This window comes from Vanellus vanellus (assembly GCF_965231255.1).
Source record: "Vanellus vanellus genome assembly, chromosome: 1".
In the NCBI taxonomy this organism is placed as follows: Eukaryota; Metazoa; Chordata; class Aves; order Charadriiformes; family Charadriidae; genus Vanellus; species Vanellus vanellus.
In genome coordinates, this window is record NC_138905.1 from 22641192 (window position 1) to 22661405 (window position 20214).

The following is a 20214-nucleotide window of genomic DNA, read 5'->3' on the forward strand; positions in this document are numbered from 1 at the left end:
AATTTCATTAGTTGTTGCCACATCAGGGAAATGAAAAATTTTTGAAGCGTAATGTGAATTGGCATTGTTTTAATCTACCTACATTAAAAATATTTATGTGGAGTTTTAATATATGCATATTTTGATTATAGGTGGTGATACTGTGACACTCAAACAGAGAACTGGTGATTTTTTCAATCCTATGCTGAATGAGCAACAGAAACTGGCAGTGAAAAGGATACTGAGTGGTGAATGTCGTCCAACACCTTATGTTCTCTTTGGACCACCAGGAACTGGAAAAACAGTAACAGTAATTGAAGCTATTTTACAGGTAATAGTGGATGACAAATCAGTCTTTAATCTTTTCAGTGTTGGAACACTTAGAGTAATTCTGCAGGTACCATCATATTTTTTTCCCAAGGAGTTTTCAAAATATTCTTTTTAAGATCATTTTCTATAGCTCTGTGAAGGAGGAGAGATCTTAGAATCATAGAATCAGTGAGGTTGGAAGGGACCTTTAAGATCATCAAGTCCAACCATTAACCTACCCTGGTAAAAACACCACCACTCCTAAACCATGTCCCTAAGCACCTCATCTACCCTTTTCTTAAACACCTCTATGGATGGTGAATCCACCACCTCTCTGGGCAGCTTATTCCAATGTTTAATAACCCTTTCAGTGAAAAAATGCTTCCTAATATCCAATCTAAACCTGCCCTGACATAACTTGAACCCATTTCCTCTTGTCCTATCACTTGTCGCCAGGGAGAAGAGGTCAGCTCCCATCTCTCTAAAACCTCCTTTCAGGTAGTTGTAGAGGGTGATAAGGTCTCCCCTCAGCCTCCTCTTCTCCAGGCTAAACAACCCCAGATCCCTCAGTCGTTCCTCATAAGGTTTGTCCTCCAGACCCTTCACCAGCTTTGTAGCCCTTCTCTGGACACGCTCCAACACCTCAATGTCCTTCTTGTAGTGAGGGGCCCAAAACTGAACACAGTACTCGAGGTGAGGCCTCACCAGTGCCGAGTACAGGGGGATGATTACTTCCCTAGTCCGGCTCACCACACTATTCCTGATGCAGGCCAGGATGGTGTTGGCCTTCTTGGCTGCCTGGGCACACTGCTGGCTCATGCTCAGCCGGCTGTCCACCAACACCCCCAGGTCCTTTTCTGCCAAGCAGCTTTCGAGCCACTCCGCCCCCAGTCTGTAGCGCTGCATGGGGTTGTTGTGACCCAAGTGCAGGACCCTTCTTGATACAGAAGAACTTTACAGAACTCCTGAATGGCTTATTTTCAAGTCATCTTGCCTTTGTCTTTAAAGCTTTAGTCAACAGTATCTAACTGGTGATTCCAGTAGTGCATAATATATTAATGAAGCACAGGTATACATTAATAGGATTACCATAAATTAATTCTGCTGTCGGTACATTCGGTTTGAGAGCACTTAGTCACGACTGTCAAGACTAGTGTTCTTGAACCACAAAAGGATGAGTGAATATAACACGTATACAAAACTCTTCTGAATTCTGTATTTGGTGAAATAAAATAGACATGTTTGCACTATTGCTACTTCTCTAAATAACCTTTTCTTAAATGTCCATCTTTAATGTAGATACATTATACTCTACCAGATAGTCGAATTTTGGTTTGTGCGCCATCAAATGCAGCAACAGATCTGATTTGCTTGCGGCTGCATCAAAGCCATCAGTTAAAACCAGGAACTATGGTCCGAGTTAATGCGAGCTTCAGGTCACCAGAGGTAAATATTATAGATATCTGCCAGTTAATATTTCCATTTTAATATTTTGATATTAAAATACTGATTTAGTAATGTAACTCTCAGTGGTTGTTAGGCTGGTTAGGCTTGTTTAGGATCCAAAGTGCGAACATGTTACTTACACTTTTCCAGAAGACTAACTGGAAAATGTTGGTCATAGTCCTTAATTTGATTGTATGAATATAGAATCTTAACCTCTGTCCTGCAGTGCTTAACTTCACAAGAAACAAATACATATCGGTGGGATTTTTAATGTGATAAAATGCTTTCACTTACAGAGCAATCCTAAAATCTGTTACTGAAGTCAAGCATTTGTCTCCAAATTAAGACTACTTGCACAGAAACGTAAACAAGTAGGATTGTCATCTTTATACAGTACATTGGGTGTGCATTTTATGTATATGTTTATATACATGTATGTGTATGAAACATCCATATGGCAATTGTGATCTTTACAATAAAGGAAACACAGATGTCTTGCATACACACTATTTTCTTTAGGCAAATTAATGAAGAATTCATTTCAGTGTGTGAATGGGTTTAAATCTAAGTGTTTTGCTCAGCTTCTAAAATAGTTTTCAGTGGGCTTTGTTATTCGAATTAAAACATTTAGTTTTAGAGTGATATTTTGTTTCTCAAAACACCTTTTTGTTTCTGCAGCACATTGATGACATGGTGAAACCTTACTGCAAAGATGGTGATGATATTCGGAAAGCAGCATGGTTCAGGATAGTAATTACCACATGCAGCAGTGCAGGAATGTTTTATCAAACAGAAATAAGGTAGAGTACTATAGATAGGAATATCGCTGAGATAGCTGGATGCTACAAACCCCAGAGCTTTTAGATACCCTCCATACTGTAACTTGAGCTGTTTTCATATGGTTTATTGCACATGCCTCTATTTTGAAATTGTCTTCCTAGCAAACCACTTGATTTTAGTAATGTTTGACACAATAACTTCTTCTCCACTACCAGTGGGAGCCTTTAAAATTATATTGCTGTTGGTAGTCATTTTGGCTCAAAATGATTGTCACAATAAAAATTATATTGTATTTAGTTTTTATCAAGTAACCTTTACTAACTGTAAACAACCACCATGTCAAATGCTGTTAATGAAAGATTCCTCTGATTTTGATTTTCACTTTGTTAAATGACAATTTGAAGCCTAACTGGCTTGAGTTGTTTGGTAGAAACAAAGCCTGGGGATTGACTTTGCTACACCAAGTGCATCGTTCTGATTAAATAGCTGAAGGAAATTGAGAACAAGGAATGCTTTTCTAAGCATCTTAACCTTGGTATAAACAATACTTTAAGATAACCAGTAGTTGTGTATATCAGAGTATGTAAGCAAAATCAAAGATGACAAATCAAAGTTACTGGGTTTTTTCTTTATTCTGTGTTGAAAATACCCATCTTTGCTCTGTGTGTGTGGAGTTGGCACACTTGACAAGGAAGTTAACAGAATTGCTGAGGTCAACCACAGGGTGGCAGAATGAACTAATCTGAAAACAGCCCTGTTTTGGGTTCATGTTATTTAGTTCTAGGCTTGGACATTTCACTCATGTGATTCTGGATGAGGCGGGGCAAGCAAGTGAACCAGAAAGCCTGATTCCTCTTGGGTTGATTTCAGAAGCTAATGGACAGGTACTTCTCTTAGCATCATTTACAGGAAGGAAAAATATTTTGGTTTACTGATTTTAATTTGGGGAATGATGTAGAATGCAAACAGCCATTTCCAGGTAATGAGTATGGAATTCTGAGTACTTTTAATAAATCTTATTAATGCACAATATCTATTTCCCACACTTAAATGAGTTGTTTTACATCTAAACCAAGTCTTCATTGGTAGAACATGATTCAGTGTGTGGAAGATGTCAAATAAAAATATGTTTTCTTAGTTTAAGAAAACAATTTACTTCTGTCCTGGGTCTATCCCTTCTTTGCAAACAGATGAGAAGCTTGGAGGAAAGCAGAATGCTTGATATAAATTGACCTTTGAGTTCTGAATTCTGAAGTGTGTATGTTGTTATTGAAACTATACTTATTGAAACTACATTTTTTAATAACTGGTTTAATACAAGATGGATTTTTTTTTAATTGCAGATAGTTCTTGTTGGAGATCCAAAGCAGTTAGGGCCAGTAATAAAATCTAAAATTGCACTGACTTTTGGATTAAATATGTCTTTGCTGGAAAGACTGACATCAAGAGATGTGTATCTGAGAGATGAGGATGCTTTTAGTGCCTGTGGAGCATATAATCCTTTGTTGGTGAGTAAAACTACAGTTGTAGTCAATATCTTTCATCTAAACCAAAAAAGGAGAAACTGTGATTCCTGCTATTTCCTTACCACCTTTTTGTTTTGTGATGCTTAGTGACAAGTCTAGCTTAAGCATTAGTTCTCTAGGAAAGCTTGATTATTTTCAATACGTACTCTGAATAGCAAGAATGCTGAGGCCTCCAGCGTATGAAAACCCTTCTTTGAAGAGGTTCTCTGTTCTTAAGCAGAATAAGTCAAATATGGTGCACAAAGCAGAATTCTAAATAATGGCTTAAAATTCCCTTCCATCTTCATTGTCCGCATTTACTGTAACTTTGTAGCTTAATTTTCCACAAATGAACAAGTACAACTTCTACTTTTAACATAAAAAGACAAACAAAGCCTCCTCTTTAAACATAAAGGTTAATTTTACAAACATCATGTTTCAGGAAGGGAAAAAAAATAAACTGTTCCTGTTTCTGTATCACCTCTTCCTCTGAAGAGTAGGTTCCCAAAACTCTTCTATGGTGAAGTATCTAAAGTCTCTGAAGTGGCGGAGGTGGCATAGTACATAAAACAAGCACAGATGTTTCAGCTGCTTTAAATTATTGTCTGATTCTGAAATATAGGGCTGTCCTGGTTAAACCTACTAAGATGTTTTCCCATTGTCATGGTAATACACTTTGAAGAATTAAACTGAGAGCAAAAGATGACTAGATGACCATGTAAGCAGAGGAGGGAGGAAATCTGATGGCAGACATAAGGGGGAAAGCAAGGGTGTTTGGCCCTGGGCTTTAGGTTAGGTTCAGCATAGTGAAAAACCTGTCACACTTCTTCCTAAAATCTGTTGTGGCAAACTTTCATTGTTTTCCTTATACAACACTTAAGGAGCATTGGCATAGTGAGAGAGCAGGAAGTGTGAGGTCTTTAACTATACCATTGGACTTGAGTATCATATGCTAGTCTTTTTACAGGATGTATTTTTTTCAAGCTGAGTATTACTGACTGGAATGCTTCCTTAAGGCCATTCTTTCATTTAAAGACATACATTTCTAGTTTCTAAGGCCAGGTTCTATGAGCTGTTCTGATGCTCGTTTTCTGCCTGTCAAGACTTCCTCAAAAAAACAGGTTACATCAATAGAAACCCCATGAAAGCAATCTGACTCCCTTAAAAAAGGAGAACGTGCCTATAGATCAAATGTTTAAAGAAACTGCAGAATGACGAATTCATCTATTGTTCAGTTGTAAGAACATTCAGGTTTTGTTTGGTTTGTTTTTTTTTTTTTCCTCCCCTTTGGAGGGGAAAGAAATGGTCCTTCACATAACTGCTTTTATGTAGTACTTAGAAGATCACACCTGCAGTTTTAACCTTTAATACAGTTCTCCAGCAGCTTTAGAGAAGCTAAATGCTAGAGGATGGTAAGGTAATATCTTCTTGAGAGCTGTGAAGTCTGATGAATAATTACCTGTTTCAGGTAGGGATTTTGGGTTTTGTCTTTGCAGATCACAAAGCTCGTAAAGAACTACAGGTCGCATTCTGCATTGCTTGCTTTGCCATCTAAATTGTTTTACCATAAGGAGCTAGAAGTTTGTGCAGACACTTCAGTAGTAACTTCTCTGTTGCATTGGAGGAAATTGCCCAGGAAGGGATTTCCATTAATTTTTCATGGAATAAGGGTATGTAAAATGTTTATGTGGTGAAACTGAATAAGGAGGCCTGATAGAAGTTTGCTGATGCTGTAAATGAGTTTTATTTAGAATGAATTCTAGAAAGGATATGAAAAAAGAATAAACTTTATTTTGCAACTAATGTGACTTCCTGACCATCTGGTTTTAGAAAAAACTACCGAAGTCAAATGTTTGCTAAGAACTTGGGCAGCTGCCCAAGTTGTGGAGACATTTTGATACAAATTTAAATTTGCAGCAGATTGACCAAGATGCAGCTACAGTCGCCTGCCTTTTGATTACTTTTGTTGAGAGTTTGCTACATTAGAATGAATACAAGCCTCCAAAACTAGAGGATTATTAAGTAGGCGGCGGGAAAAACAGTACTTTGGAAAAAAAGTTTTTCTTTCGTCTTCCAATAAGTTAGTAAAAAGGGATACTATGCACTGCTTGGAGAGGCTTGGTTTTGAACTCGTCTACCTTGCACAAAAGCAGGATACCAGCTTGCTAACACGTGTTATTCTGAGTTGAGATTTAACTCCTTTGTTGTATGCTGAAAGTACCATTGTCATATAAATTCTCCGGCTTAAAAAAACAATATAAAATGTTAGGTGATACTTGTTCATTGGAAAGGCTGTATAGCAAAGAAGAGAATTTTTTTTTTTTTTGCATTTAGGATGTATAAGAATAATCTGTTAATAAATACATAGTCATTTCTGCACCTGGTCTTCATCATCTCATTTCCTTTCCCCTAATACAGGGCAGTGAAACACGTGAAGGTCACAGTCATTCATGGTTTAATCCAGCTGAAGCCGTTCAAGTAATGCAGTACTGTTGCCACCTTGCTAAAAATGAAAATGCTGTAGTATCAGTGACTGACATTGGAGTGATTACACCATATCGTAAACAGGTATAACTGATGTCTAAGAACTTCAAAGTTGCTGCATTTCAGCTTGTGGTTTTACACAGTGGCTGTGGTTTGTTAAAGCATGTAGGTGTATCTCAAAACTTCACTGCTGTGTGTCATATTACATGTGTATTATCAATCATTAGTGATCATAGAATCATAGAATACCAGGATGTAAGGGTCCTCAAGGATCATCTGGTCCAACCTTCCTTGGCAGAAGCACTGAAGCACTGTGTAGACAAGATGGCCCAGCACCCTGTCCGGTGTTGGGGAATCCACCACTTCTCTGGGGAGATTATTCCAATGGCTGATTGTTCTCGTTGTGAAAAAATTTCCTCTTTTGTCCAATTGGAATATCCCTGAGAGTAACTTGTACCCATTAGCTCTCGTCTTTTCCATGTGACCCCTTGTAAAAAGGGAGTCTCCATCTTCTTTGTAGCCACCCTTTAAATACCGGAACATGGTGATAAGGTCTCCCCTGAGCCTTCTTTTCTCAAGGCTGAAGAAACCCAGTTCTCAGCCTTTCCTCATATGGCAGGCTAGTCTCCATTGGAGTCCAATCTTGGAGAGAGACAGCAGTAATGGCATTCTAGTTTGGGGGTTTGTTTTTTTGTTTTTGGTTTTTTTTTTTTAGTTTTAAAAATCAGGAAATTATTAAGGAGAGATCTGCTTGCAGTTTTGGAGACAGAAGCAGATTTTTCCGTTGTTGGGACTCAAGAGTGCAAGTCAAGCATTCATTGTCCAACAGCTGGAACAGCAATCTGATTCTGTCGCTTACTCTCGGAATTGAGGAGTGGAACAAAAGGGAATTTTAGTGAAGTAGGTGGCATGTCACCTTGTTATGGCTTTGAGGAAACTAGAGGAATTGAAGACTTCTTAGCTGTCCCGTAGTCAGACTTGAAGTTTGTGCTACTATTTAAACCTGTAGAGAATGTTGAATGTCAACTTCAAATGCTGTGCTTTATTTTTAACACTATTTATATTCACGTCTGTTAAGTATGTGATGTCTGCTTTCATTTAAAAAAAAAAAAAAAAAAAAAAAAAAAGATGAAATCTCCGTTCATTTCCAGAGGATGCTGTGGACAGTGTACACATTGTTTTTCTTGGTGTTCATATCTCAGTATTCGTGGCCTTGCCTGCATGGGTTGGGGTAAACACTGTGAGGTGTGTGGAAAAGACCAACCCCTTTTGTAGAAATCTCACTTGCAAATTAGAGCTCTCCCTGTACTGATTCTACTGGTCAGTATGCACCTGCCCGTGTTTACAGTTACTATTTATTTTTCAAATATTTATATATAGTATTGATGTGACTGAACCTCTTGTACTTCTTAAAACATTTCACATCATTTAATATGATTATGTCCTTCATCTGCCTGTGATGCAAGACATATAATAGTAATGTCCGCTTCAAGAAAGTCACTTTGTATTGCAGGAACACTGATTAGAAAGTAGTCATGACTGTAATCCTCAGCTTAGCCAGGGATGCTTTCTTAGTACATTTCTTGGAGCACTTAAGGTATAGTGTCCAAGCAGCTTTTAGCAAATGGCAATATACCGATCCCGCACACACCAGCATTCCAGTGTGCAAGAATCCTTGTTCTCTTTCTCTTTTGGGGAGGGTACTTAAGGTCACATCTCACCTCTCTTTCCTTCTGCATGATGCAGCTGGCAAGCAAAGATGGAATCTCTGCACAGTCTTCTTGAGGGGCTGGGGGAAGCTGCTTGCTATACCACATCTGTGGTAAGCATGGTTTTGGATATAATGCACACTGGAAAAAGAGGGTTTATGGATCCAAGATGATGTTCTCATTAAAAAGCATTATTAAAAATCTGTTGATTTCTGCTTAAGTGATGGTAGTGAGTATTTCACCTTCTAAGTTGTGTAACAAGTGTGATACTTCTCAGGAAAAGTTACTGTTTTATTTTAAATCCTTACTAGTGGATGAGGGTTAAGCTTGGTGTAGGCATTCCCTGTGACATCTCTGTGTTAAATCACATACTTGTATATGTAGTATGTTTTCAGCTTTGAAATAATCTACTCTCAAATGAAAAAATAAATTCCTTTGAACACTTTTTTTTTTTTTGGTAGGTGGAGAAAATTAGATTTCTTCTGAGAAGTATTGAATTGGCAGACATTAAGGTTGGCACAGTAGAAGAGTTTCAAGGGCAGGAGTACATGGTTATCATCTTATCAACAGTATGTACATTTGTTGTGGTCCTGGGGAGAGTTGTTGTGTGTGTCTAATTCTTTATGTTTCCTTTTTTGATATAGGGCTTTTAAAAATAAAAATTTAAAAGCTATATTTCTGTCAGTCTGCCACAGCTTATTTTTAAGTGCATGGAAACAGTACAGCATCTGTGATTTTGAGGTAAACCTTAAACCTTTGTAGATACTCACGCTGAATTCATTTTAGAGTTTCATGTGGATAACGTACCTTTCCATTCTCCCTACGCACACTTAAGCAAAACTGAATGCATTATAAATATTAGAGAGACAACTATGTGAATCACAATATTAAAAAGTAATAGCTTATAAAAGGCTTATAAAAGCTGATGTAGGTTCTTACATTCATTTTCACCCTCAGTTTGAGAACCATCACTTAAAAGTATGCAGCTGATGAATTCCCAGGTACCAATACTGACTGTGTCCAGGAGCTGAATACCCTTTTTCACAATTTATTTATTTTGTTGTGGTAGGAGAGCACTTGATAGTCTTTCATGATCACCTTGAGGGTGTACTTTTAAGTCCTGTGCTGGGATGTTGGTAAAGGTCTTTTCTAGGCGCTAGCTTTCTGAATCTGAAACTATCAAATGCCTTGAAGAAAGGGTCGGGGGAGAATAATCCATGCTATGTTTCTACTTCAGCAGTACGCTAGTCATAGGACATCATTTTAGTAGTACATCACCTCCTTGATTCAGAGTTGGTTTTGGTTGACTACATCTATGTAAATATGAAGGTATAGGGGCATAAACTGCATCACTAGAGATTTTTAGATCACCATGAAAATGCAGAGATACTTAGTTTCACTCTTTGCAATAAATGGGTCTTTCAGAAAAATGTTGACAAAAGGGAGTGTTCAGAAAATGTGGGAAGATGCACGTGTTTGGAAAGATGATGTTTGTGGATTTGTGTTGAGTCCATCCCTTGCATTTGACAAAGAGGGAAAGAGAGAGGATTATGTCATGGAGTACTGGAAGGAAGTTGCTGTTATTTGGAAGCTGGCAGACCTTGTCTCTCACCTTCTTTCGCAAACTTGATGACCAGTATGCTTCAGCAGATGTCTTTTTCTTTTTTTTTTCTTTTCTTTTTTTTTTCTTTTTTTCTTTTCTTTTTTTTTTTTTCCTCTGAAAGATCTCAGCACATGTTATCTGCAGATGACAGACAAAGATGTAGTCCTAGTTTCCAGGCAGTTGGCTAGAGTGTGGAAATCCTGTTTGTAGCAGCTGAGACATCTGGCCTCAGAAGACTCTGAGGCTGAACTGAGGTTAAATGCAGGCGTATGCCAGTTCCCTCTCTCTAAATGCTAGATATTTCTCCAGTGCATGCACATATCCCTGGTATTTGAATTCACGTGAAAGCCCCATAAAGGGAAAAATTACAGCAGCTTCTTTATGTCCTACTTTTCTGTCCTTTGTCTTCTCAGGCGTGGAAGATTGTTGGCTGGGGCTCTTGACAGGGGACTTTTCTTTGTGCTTTTCTAGGAGAAATCAATGTGGAGTTGAGAAGTGCAAGCAGCAGCTGATAAGTCAGCTGAGAGCTACTGAGGCTTTTTGCAGGCAGCTTCTTGCTACCAGGATATGTGATACCAATCCTCTATGTTCTGAGACAACATCCATTAAATGCACACTGTTGTAGGCACGGTGAACTGGACAGATGTAAAACTCTGTGATGGATCAGTGGGAAAGACAGCTGGAAAACTTTAGAGAAAGGCTAACTTAATGCTTTGAACATCAGCAAGTGATACCAGTTCAGTGTACGTGATTGTTGGAGGGTTTAGAATTTCTTTTGGTGAGCATTATGGCCCCTATGTAGCAGTATTTCTACAGTGTGGAATTCAGTTCAGAATACAAAAAAAGTCTGCATATGCTTGCTTTTTTCCAGATGGTAATGTGCTTTTGGTACAGTAAGTCTCTAAGTAAAGTAAAAAGATTTAAGTGTTTGGAATGTTGAGTTCCTGAGGTGTTTGTGACCCAGGATCCCTCAGGGCTGTTGAAGAAAGTACAGTACAGGCAGAGCCTGTTCAAGTCTGAGTAATAGCATATAAGGCAACCTGATCAAAGGAGGAAGTATAGACTAGGAATATATAGCTGAAGTTAGGACCAATACTGGACTACTTTTGACAGGAGTACATAGGATTTCCAGGAAAGAAGAGGATAAAACAGCTATGTAAACAAGCAGAGCCCTGGAAAGCAGAGTGAATGCGGGGGTGGAGGGACAGTTGTTTTTTGGGGGTTCTTTTGTGGCTTGGGGGAAGAGTTTGTGGGATTTTCTTGCTTTTTCTTTTTGTTGTGTTTTTTTTTTTTTTTTCCTGAGGGCAGTGGTACTACGCTTACTTTCTTTGTTCTGCGTCATGCCATCAATTTTTCAGTCCAGCACTGTATCCCTCTTAAAGTACTTCTAGGTATATACTGTGCTCCTATTTATAAGAACTCATTATTTAGGTCATGAAAATTTTCTTTTATTAAAAATGGGTTGAAATATAGAAAAAATAGAGGTGAAAATTTAACAAGCAATAGTTATAGCACACTAGTTGCTTCGGACGTTTTTGCTAAGCTAAGTCAGAGAAGACTGAAGACGGCTTGCATAGACACACTGTGAATTGTCATTCAACTGTAGGGATTAGAATACCAGCAGCTCTAGTATTTCTTCTACTGAAAAGATAAAATCACTGTGTTTTAGGAAGCAGTTTTGGTATCTTGCATTTCAAATTACAGTGGATAGTCCTGATGCTAAAATAAAACTAGTACACCATTCTCTTGAAATTGCTGAAGTTGCATTAGCAGCCTGTTGGAGAATAGAACTTCTGTGGGAAAGGCAATGGTGGGAAATAGCTAGCTGAAATTTGGATGACAAAGCTAACTTGTGCATTGCTGACACTGAGCTGTGGATTTCTGCAGTAAGCAAATATGTTGAAGTTACACTATGGCTAGGTAAGTTGCTTTCTCATTATTCTATTTCTAAAATTATCTCTAATTAATTTTAGGTGCGATCTCGTGAATGTTTACTTGGTGATGACAAGTACTATTTGGGCTTTCTCTCTAACCCAAAGAGATTTAATGTAGCAATTACTAGAGCTAAAGCTTTGCTGATTGTCGTGGGAAATCCTCATGTCCTTGTGAAAGTAAGTTTTGGTTTTATATCTTCGAATTGTCTGTGGTGTTTGTCACAGTAAATTAATGATTTGGGGGGTTAATTTGATGTGAGGGAACATCAGATTATATTAAGAATTGGTACACTGTCTTCAGTCTTTATTTGGGAATATTTGAACTCCACAGGTTCCTATAAGTATGGACAGTTCAGGCACCCACACAGTAGATTTCCAAGCTCAAAGGAAATTGTAATGCTGATCTGTCCATACAGGCTCCTACCTCCTTTTTCTCTCTAGAATAGGTCAGAAACTCAACGCTGAAGTTGTCCAACAGCCTATAAGTCCAGTAAGCATGTTATGAATGGCCTTATGCAATCAGATTTTTCACAGAATGCGGTTGCTTCACTTTTTAACTGGCAGGTGGTAGAAGTGATTGTTCCCAATTAAAATAACAGCCTGCCAGGGAGGCAGTCTCCTTTTGAATGCATGCATGGTCCTTTCATAGGAATAAGGTGAGCTTTTCTTAATATCTGGTAAGGTGTTATGTCTGACTTTCCAGATAAGAAGAAAAGCACTATTCCAGAAATGGTCTGAATGGGAAGTTTAGTTTTTATCTCCCCACACCTACAGATGTAACTTAGAGCAGCTATAGGTACCTTCCTCCCTTGTTACACCATGCTTGCACCATGTGTAGAGTTCTGTTTCTGGAAAAGGTCTTATTAAATCTCCTGCATTTGTGTGCCATGTTAATTTGTTTGAAAATTCACTTCACAGAGCAGCATGATTTAAATTAAACACTAATCTTCTCTTGTAGGATCCCTGTTTTTGTGCACTGTTAGAATACAGTTTAATGAATAGAGTTTATGTAGGTTGCGACCTGCCTTTGGAGCTGGAATGCCTGCAGAAGTGAGTATCTGGTCTTCGCTTTAACCTTGCTAGATATGGATCAGTTTACAATATTTTTAAAGCTAATATAATTTGAAGTATTGATAAATACAATAATCTGTGATAGTAGGATTTGATTTTGCATTCTTAACATAATAACATGTAACAGAACCATATTTTCTCCCACCTCATAAGAAAGTTTGAGCATTAAATAAGAGCTGTTGTTGGCTTTGGTATTTTTACATATCCCCAAATGATGCATTACTTATCAGATGACCATCACTTGGAAGTGGGAGATGGGAGGTGCAGGGGAAATGTTTAAGGTGACTTTACTGTAATTAAAGAAATTAGCTTGAAGATTGATTTAAGCATGTCCCTTCTAGTAACACATAATACATTGATAAATGGGTATTACCTACTAGATGAAACTCTTTTTACTTCTTTTTTTTTAATCAAAATTGTTGTCCATGGAAAGATAAGCAAAATTTTTATCCTGTTCCCTTTAATTGACAGGTGTGACTAGTTTTTTAGTGTTCAAGATGCATTCAGTCCTCATCTGTTTGGAAACCAAGAATACTTAACAGAAATTCAGTCCTGAGCAAATCCAGCACCTCAGGGTGTCCTCAGGGAAAGGCACATGTTCTGAAATGGTTGGAAGTTTCTCCAAACAAGATTATTTATGTTTTTTTAAGAAGTGAAAAAGTTGCAATTTAACAGTATAAAATAGTAGTGACAACTTACTTGCTTTTGTGTTTAAAATGTATATGACTTTATGCCTCTGCATGGAACAGTATGCCTGAATCAATAACACTATGCCTGAATCCTCCAAGCTTCAGAAGAATATTGATGGATGCTTATGTTAGCTTTTCCTTATTCTATAATTTTTTCAGCTTCTTAATTTTCTCAGACTTTTGTAGTACCTCCTAAAACTAGACTGTCCCAAGAAAATATGCGTACTGTAACTTTTTATTGTGGGAATGTTACAGTAATATATGCATGATGTGAAACGGAATGATATATTGATATCGCCACTTGACTGATGTTGAGTATCTTAAGCCAAGCATGCTTAAAAACCCTACTTCCAGCTTTTAAGGCCTTTGTATATACAGCTGAGATCACACGGGATTGTCTTGGTTTCCACTGCAGTCCAGTTGTCTGTCAAGACAATGCCTCAAATGGTGAGTTAAAAAAAAAAAAAAAATAATAAAGTCATGTTTTGCATTTCTACAAGTACACTGTAGAATAAAGTATCTTGTTTTGTTTTGACAAAATTAAAAATAACTGATGAGTTAGCAACATTCCTGCTAGTAGCTTTACTGGGCACTGTGCTGTCCCCTTAAACAGTGTTTTTCTCTTTTTCTTGTCCTCTTCTTGGTGATTAAGTCTTGCCCCACAACGCTTTAGGAACAGTTGGACTAGACACTGTGTATAGGAACTGCCAGTGCAACGAGATGGCTTTCTGTAACAGAAATATTTATTGATAGGACTGTAGCCTATAGAGTAACCAGTTGGGGGGGGAAGCTTTTTTTTGCTTGTTTACAGTCCACTCATATCACTTCCATTCCTGGTATGCACTTTACTTTCCTCTGCAATGCACAACATGTAGGTACTGAAACTTGTAAGATGGCAAATGTGGTAAAACATGAAAGCCAGATACTACAGAAGGGTACACCGTACTGTGGCACGTAGCGTAGAGAACCCAGAATGACCTCTTGCCCAAACTGCACTCTGTGACTGTCTCCAGTTTGAGTCACAGCTGTATTTGAGCTGTACTTGAGACTGTTCAGCCCAGCATCTTTGGCATGGTATTACACTGCTTAAACTGCTTTCACTCATGACAGGCCAGAATAGGTGGTTTGTGTTGCAGTATGATGCTGAAAATGATGATGCCATGCCGATATTCTACATCAAACTCAGGAAGTTGTTCAACTAAATCTGTCCTAGTTGCCTGTTGAAAGACCTCTTGTATTGGGATTGTGTTTTGACATACTATATCTCACAAACCACTGTTTAGACCCACCACTGCTTAGACTGCCTGCCAGCCTTGCTCTGTCAGCGTGCCCATGCTCTCTTCAGAGAACAGTGAAGAGATCATAATGGAGACAAATGATGCTTACTTTATTGCCAGATGTAACCCAGAAATTCTGATTAGTATTTCCATGACCTCTGCACAGCAAAGTAGCAGAGGACTGATTATACTTTGATACTTAACAGCTACAATTTAATAACTTTTAACTGTAATAATTTGCATGTTGACATGGGGGTTGGAATAGATGATCCCTTCCAACCCTGACCATTCTGTGATTCTGTGATCAGTTTCTACAAAGATAAAAACCATACTTGATTTATTTTTTAACGTTGTGCTTTTATTACTCAGCAAAAGTAATCAGTTTATTTTTCTATAAGAGTTCTTAGTTTAAAGGGCAAGTACACATTTTTGAGGGAAGAAAAAGAATAATCTTTCATCCAGCAACTATGTTTTGCCAGTGGAGAAACTCATATACCCTTTTCACTGACAACTATTCTTACTGTAACTCATGTCATCCAGAACTAGGGAAAAGGTTTCCAGATTTTGAGTTACTAAGAATAGCCTCTGACAGTTTTAAAAAGTGCTTCCAGAGAAGTGCTTATGCCTCACTGAGATGGATGCACAAAGCAAGCTTGCACTCTCTTTGTGTTGAAGAATAGGGGTTTCTGTTCCTGCTTCTGTTGTTAAGCACTTGAAACTACATTTTTTTTCCCCTTAACCCTTACACTTCAGCCTGCTGCTGCTTATTGATGACTGGGAAGCTGTACTGTGAGATACAAAGACAGGCGGAGAGATTTAGGGTTATTCAGCCTGGAGAAGAGAAGGCTCCAAGAAGACCTTATTGCAGCCTACAGGAAAGATGGGGAGGGACTCTTCATCAGAGAGTGTAGTGATAGGATGAGGTGTAATGGTTTTAAACTGAAAGAGGGTAGATTTAGGTTAGATATCAGGAAGAAATCCTTTGCTGTCAGGGTGGTGAGACACTGGCACAGGTTGCCCAGAGAAGCTGTGGATGCCCCATCCCTGGAGGTGTTCAAGACCAGGCTGGATGGGGCTTTGAGCAACCTCGTCTAGTAGGAGGTGTCCCTATGGCAGGGGGGTTGGAACTTGATGATCTTCAAGGTCCCTTCCAACCCAAACCATTCTATGATATAAAACAACTTTGTCTTCCTCCTTCTCTTGAAGAGTTTCTCGCATCTTTCTGCATACCCAGCTGCTACTGAAAACCTTGCATGAAGAGAGACCTACTCATTGGAATTGTACAGTATTAAATAGTATTTGCAATTTTAGAACAGTTTCTTCTGGCAGCTTGATGTATAGGCAGAGCTAGTTGCTCCAGAGGTGTTAGCCTCAATATTCTAGTCATCTCCTTCATGAAGACATATGGCCTGATGAGCTGGAATGAGAAAAAGGGGAGAAAACAGTTTGAGTTTTCGCTATTGGTTAAAATCATCTTTCATTTTTACCGTGACAAAAAAGTACATAGTTTTCTTTTGGGATATGTGAAAAAGGAGGATCAGCCACTGCATCACAGAGTGAGTTTAGAGTCAGATTCTTCCTTTTAGAGACGGATGAATTAAGTCTTACTTTGCATGAAAACCATGTTCCAGTTATTCCCTTCTATTTAGAGGAACAGTCTTTTCCCAAAGGAGATTAAAAAAAAAAAAAATGCTCTTTGTTATGGCTGTTTTTGATTTGTTAATTCCTTGCCTTACTAAGAACTTACCAAAGGCAGATAGAGGGCTTCCACCATGCGTTGAGGAGCATGTTAGAGGTACATGAAGTCAGCGAACACAGGAACGCTATTACAAATTTCTCTCTTTCCCCACTTCCCTCCAAATATCGTATTAGATATTGTGGGCTTAAGAAAAGCAAGAGCCTGAGAAAGAGGTACTCTGTAAAGCAGACAATTCCTGAGCCATCTAACATAAGCAGTTGAGAGTTGAAATTTAAGAAATACCTTCCAAAGAGTAGCGAAGACATCAGAAAAGCCCACAGGTTTCCTTACCAGAATCAAAGCATGTAGTACTCAGCTGCACGCTGAGCAGGTTCTTGTTGTTTTCTCAGTGTGTTTCAAAGAGTAGCAAAGGTCTGTGAAGTACAGTCTGCGTTGTAGCAGTCTCAGCCTTAGAGCCATCCCAACAACTGAATTCTGTGCGGTGGCAGCAATGGTTCACTCAATGGATGGTCTTTGCTGATTGAAAGAATTGCTTCCACTTCTAGGTGGCTGCATTTAGATTACAAGTAAAAGCAAAAGTATGCACTTCTAATGGTATTTTAGAATATGAAGGGTTTATTAGGGAAGCAATCCCCCAATATTGCTCATTATAGTCTTCCACTGACTATTTTTAATGTTTTTATGTTCCCCTGAAATTTCTGCTGTTCATCTGTCCACACTGGTGCAGTGTAGGTCAGGTGACACTAAATTGCTGATTGATGAAGGAGTTGCTGGGCAACTATTCTTACATGTTTCATTTATTATTTCTGCTAGTTCCACATTTTGGATCTAGTGGTTTAGTTCCACTTGGAATTAAAGCTGGCAAGGGATGTCAAGGACAATAAGAAGGGCTTCTTCAAGTACATCAGTAGCAAAAGGAAAACTAGGGAAAATGTGGCCCTGTTGCTGAATGAGGTGTAGGTGCCCTGGTGACGGAGGATGCAGAGAAGGCGGAGGTACAGAATACCTGCTTTGCTTCAGTCTTTCCTGCTACGGCTGGACCTCAGGAACCCCAGACCCTGGAGGTAGGAGAGAGAGCCTGGAGAGAGGAAGGCTTTCCCTTGGTCGAGGGTGAGAATATTGCATCTAGCTCTGGACCCTTCAACATAAGAAGGACATGGACCTGTTACAGCGAGTGCAGAGGAGGGCCATGAAGATGATCGGAGGGCTGGAGCACCTCTCCTATGAGGACAGGCTGAGAGAGTTGGGGTTGTTCAGCCTGGAGAGGACTCCAGGGAGAGCTTATAGCAGCTTTCCAGTACCTGAAGGGGGCCTACAGGAAAGCCGGAGAGGGACATTTTACAAGGGCATGTAGTGATAGGATGTGGGGGAATGGCTTCAAACTGAAAGAGGGTAGATTTAGATCAGATACCAGGAAGAAAGTTTTCACTATGAGGGTGGTGAGACACTGGGACAAGTTGCCCAGGGAAGTTGTGGATGCCCCATCCCTGAAAGTGTTCAAGGCCAGGCTGGATGGGGCTTTGAGCAACCTGGTCCAGTGGAAGGTGTCCATGCCCATGGCAGGGATTTGGAACTAAATGATCTTCAAGGTCCCTTCCAACCTAGACCATTCTATGATCATTAGGCAAATTTGACACCCACAAATCCATGGGCCCTGATGGGATGCACCCACAAGTGTTGTGGGAGCTGGCAGATGTTATTGCAGAGCTGCTCCATCATCTTTTGAAAGATCATGGAGAACAGGAGAGGTGCCTGAGGACTGTAGGAAAGCCAATGTCATGCCAATCTTCAAAAAGGGCAAGAAGGAGCATGCGGGAAACTACAGGCCAGTCAGCCTCACCTCCATCCCTAGAAAGGTGATGGAACACCTCATTCTGGTTGTCATCTCTAAGCACGTGGAGGAAAAGGTTTTGGGGAGTGGTCAACATGGATTCACCAAGGGGAAATCATGTTTGGCCAATCTGATAGCTTTCTGTGATGGCATGACTGGCTGGGTGGATGAGGGTAGAGCAGTGGATGTTGTCTACCTCAACTTCAGCAAGGATTTTGACACTGTCTCCCTTAACATCTTCATAGGTAAGCTTAAGAAGTGTGGGTAGGATGAGTGGACAGTGAGGTGGATTAAAAATTGGCTGAATGGCAGAGCTCAGAGGGTTGTAATTAGTGGCACAGAGTCCAGCTGGAGGCCTGTAGCTAGCGGTGTTCCCCGGGGGTTAGTACTGAATCCAGTCTTGTTCATCAATGACCTGGATGAGAGGACAGAGTGTACCCTCAGCAAGTTTGCTGATGACACAAAACTGGGAGGAGTGGCTGACACACCAGAAGGCTATGCCACCATACAGCATGACCTGAACAGGCTGGAGAGTTGGGCAGACAGGAACCTGATGAAGTTCAACAAGGGCAAGCGTAGGGTCCGGCACCTGGGGAGGAATAACCCCATGCACCAGTACAGGTTAGAGGTTGACCTGCTGGAAAGCAGCTCTGTGGAAAGGGACCTGGGAGTCCTGGTGGACAACAAGTTGACCATGAGGCAGCAGTGTGCCTTGTGGCCAAGAGGGTCAATGGTCTGCTGGGGTGCATTAAAAAGAGCATGACCAACAGGTCAAGGGAAGTCATCCTCCCCCTCTGCCCTGGTGAGGCCACATCTGGAGTATTGTGTCCAGTTCTGGGCCCCCCAGTTGAAAGACAGGGAACTCCTGGAGAGAGTCCAGTGGAGGGCTACAAAGATGATCAGGGGACAGGAGTACCTCTCTTATGAAGAAAGGCTGAGAGGCTTGGATCTGTTTAGCCTGGAGAAGACCGAGAGGGGATCTCATCAATGCTTATAAATATCTAAAGGGTGGGTGTCAAGAGGATGGGGTCAGACTCTTTCCAGTGGTGCCCGGTGACAGGACAAGGGGCAATGGGCACAACCTGGAACACAGGAAACTCCATCCCAACATGAGGAAAAACTTGATTCTGAGGGTAGCAGAGCACTGGAACAGGCTGCCCAGAGAGGCTGTAGAGTCTTGTTCTCTGGAGATATTCAAAACCTGCCTGGATGCATTCCTGTCCAACTTGCTGTAGGTGACCCTGCTGTGGCAGGGGGTTGGACTAGATGATCTCCAGAGATCCCTTCCTACCCCTACCATTCTGAGATTTTTTTCATGATAGCTGTTTAACTGCGCTTTATTTAATAAAAGTTCCATGCCTACCAGCTACATAGCAACACTTTGAAGGTCAAACTGTGGGCCTCTGACGTGAGCCTAGTTATTCAAGTCATACCAGCTCAGTAGTCCAAGACGCACGCGTGGCCGGATGCTGCCCGGTGCCACGCTGATCAGGCTTCACAGATAACGCTGGGTGTATTTTTCTAGATAATGGGGGGTGGGAGCCCTATTAATTCTTTCTGTCCTTCATTCTCCTGAAAAGTGGTCAGTCTGCACCTGAAGGGAAAATCATTGAGGCAGTAGTTACAACCTGTATTCAACGCAGTCTGATCTCATTTTTTCCATAGGGTGCATTATCCCAGTAAGGACACTGGATCAGTAGGGCAAGAAATAGAATTCAGGGTGTGCCAGCAACTGCACCCACTTCTTCTGCTTCGTCTTCTGCAACCTCAATTTGATAATGTTATGAAAGTTTAATATGCTTTTCTCCTTTAAATAAAATAGCTTCAAGGTGTCAAGGAGCATTGTGCTGCCCATTTTGGAGCTCAGATACTAGAATAATGAGTATTCTAAATCTTAA